The sequence below is a fragment of the Lipotes vexillifer genome, unplaced genomic scaffold (assembly GCF_000442215.2).
Source record: "Lipotes vexillifer unplaced genomic scaffold, Lipotes_vexillifer_v1.1 scaffold1605, whole genome shotgun sequence".
NCBI classification, from domain to species: domain Eukaryota; kingdom Metazoa; phylum Chordata; class Mammalia; order Artiodactyla; family Lipotidae; genus Lipotes; species Lipotes vexillifer.
Window position 1 is genome coordinate 103,411 of NW_006770356.1, and position 3,447 is coordinate 106,857.

Consider the following 3,447-nt stretch of genomic DNA (forward strand, 5'->3'; position numbering starts at 1 on the left):
TGCTTAAAATAGTTAATTATCTATAGCTTTTCTCACTGAACCGAGGTATCTATGGGCATAAGAAACCTCTTTTCACCTTCATATACCCAGCAAAACATAATGCCTGGAGCAAAATTATATAGTAAGTAAGTAGCATGGAATTAACAGTGAAGAGATGAATGAAGAAATAAATGAAGAGGTGAATAAATGTTTAAATTAAAATACTTTAGAATATTTATTCTGACAGCAGTAAGATATTTTCAATAATTCTAAAAATTGCCTAAATATCTGAAAAGAAAGTACAAATTTAAACCACTTTTGGAAATTAGACATATGTAATCAACAATATCACAACTTAATAAAAGCCTTAAGAGATGCACCATTATTATTATTTTAGAAATAAAAGTTATTTCTAAACTTTTAAAGTTTAGATAGTAGATACCAGACTTAAAAGTTTATTTTAGTATTTGGTTTTCTATTTTGGTTTAGCATGATGTACTTTATTTTTCTTAAAAGTACTGTTTTAAGTAGATAATTAAAACAAAATATTTAAGATGCTTATCAATACTCTTCCTGATATTTGAAAATACAATGGAGTATAAAATGATAATGAGGCACAGTGGCAAGCCCGAACTATGAATACAGTATACTGGGAATTATACCATCACTGAACACTTCTTTGTATTTTCTTTTTCCCTAAGAAAGAAAATGAAAACTGCATTCAGATTGCTTTATTTATATCAAATTAGAATATAATTATAGTTTTAAAACTTTAGGTTTGTTGTTAAAGAATTAGAAAACATAGGAAAAAATAACAATCAGTTCTTTTATTGAACACAAGATCTATGTAAAATGAAACAAACATTATATAAAAATTTGTATTTTCTCTCCAACAAGCAAAATGTGAGAAACGTCCAATGATGAAGACACAAAAAACAATGAATGCTGCAATTTTCTATCATTGTATATGTTTAGTTTTTGAGACTTTTTAGACTAACTCACTACAAAATGAGAAAGCATCATGTCCTTTACTGATTCTCTGTGAGCTTACATAGACAAATTAAACTTCAATAAAATAAATAATAACCATTCAAATTTATACACATATATTTGAGTGATGTTTAGAGAAATGGTTGAGTATGAACTATTAGGTACCTCCACACTGAAATGTGTGTGCCTTGAATCAATGTTTATGATAATTTATATTTTTCTATCTAAATAAAAATCAATCCAAATATTTTGCTAAATGATTGCAAGATTTGACTGATGAATCAGTGAGATTTTAGAATAGTGATATATTATATGCTATAATTGTGGAATTGAGATAGTGTAGCTTTGTGAATACATACACAGATTAAAATTTATGTGTACATATACATATACCCCAAATACCCAAATTCATTTGATCCTTAGCTTTGTCTATTGAGAGGGTCTAAGAGCAGCAATGGTCCAATAGCCTTGAGTCTATCTACTGCCTATATCTTAGATTCTCTATGTCATTTTCCACTAAAGGGAAGGTTCCTTGGAGGAATGACTGATTGTCATTCAGCCTGGTACAAAAAAAGTACAAGATGATAATGGAAACATCATTTTGTACCAGAAAGCAAGAATGTGCTATAAAGAAAGTTGGGCGATAAGTTGAAAGGATGCAGAAGTCAGCTTGAAAGGGCTATCTATCGCTGGTCAAATTGAAGACAGTGTGAGCTTCAAGATAAATAACTGAGATAACATAACGCACTGAATAAAACAGAAAGCAAACTGTACATGAACATATAAATAAAGAAAAATAAAGAAATAAATCAAAACTTGTATGATAAAATGGATATTTACATAGTTTCAAAGTATTTCTAAGTGAAAATAATTACTACTTAGAGAAGGAAAAAAATAGTAACTTCACACTGAAAACATCCCAGCATACATTACCATAATCCAATGATCTAAGTGAACATTCTCAGTAATGGAACATATGAACACTATATGCCATCTGATAGAATGCATTAAGAAGAATTAAACATCACTTCTAGGATGTTCATGCAAAGATACATAACCTGAAACTACACATGAAGAAGCACTCTTAGCATTCTTAGGAACATTCTGAAAAAAACAAATAAGGACACATAAGATAACCATCTTGTGTCAAGTCATGAAAATCAATATAAGATTAAGGAACTCATAATCGATCCCTCTGTTATCAAGACATTATTTTCACAATTGTCAAACTAGATAGACATCTGTATATTATATAGTAGTTATGTGTTAATGTTAATTTTTTGTTTTGATGATCATATTGTATAGATGATTATATTATATAGGCAAATGTCCTTTCATAAGCAAAATTAATACTAATCTATATGAGTCATCAGATCTGCAACTTATTTTCAACTGCTTCAGGGAAAAATAATTCTTTATACTGTACTTCTAACTTTCCTATGAGTTTGTGTTTATATAAGAAAGAAAGAAATGCCACAATTCTACCCTAAATTATTTGCCAGATTCTGAAGCTCTACGACTTTTTTAAAATTGAAATATAGTTTATGTACAATATTATGTTAGTTTCAGATGTACAACATAGTGATTCAACATTTAAGTGCATTACAAAATGACTACCAAAATGTCTAGTAACCATCTGTTCCCATACTAAGTTATTAAAGTATTACTGACCATATTTCTTATGCTGTACATTACATCCCCATGACATTTATTTTATAACTGGAGGTCTGTACCTCTTAATTCTTTTCACTTATTTTTCCCATTCCCCACTCCACTCTCCTCTGGCAACCACCAGTATTTTCTCATATCTATGAGTCTATTTTCATTTTGTTATATGTTTCTCACATATAAGTGAGATCATGTAGTATTTGTCTTTGTCTGACTTATTTGACTTAGTGTAATACCCTCTAGATGCATCTATGTTGTTGCAAATGGCAAGATTTCATTCTTTTTTTGTTTAATGGCTGAATTAATATTCCATTGTTTATATATACATCACTTTTATGATTCAGCAGTCTAAGTGCTACCCAAGAACCAAAACATGAAAATTCTACAGTGGGTATAACAGATTTCCATAAGGAGAAAGAAAAAATGAGAAAGAAGCAATATTCAAATAAATAATGAATAACAGTGTCCAAACTTATTGACAAAAGTGTCAACCTGCAAAATCAAGAATCCTTGTGAAACAATCATGTTAAAATTTTCATAAGTAGAAATTTTCAAAATTTCTACTTTTATGATATTTGCACTTTATGTATATAAAAAGTAGTAAAAATAAGAGGTTTTTTTACAAACATGGAGTTCATTTAGAAAAATTAACTGACAAAATTTAAGTTATTTGAAAATGTACAAAATTTAAATTACTTGAAAATGCACATAACAGAAAAACTTTAAACATTTCAACAAATGGTAATTCCCCAACTTTTAAATTGTTTCTTCAATGCGCTTACATGAATCTTTGTCTCAATTTTTAAAATT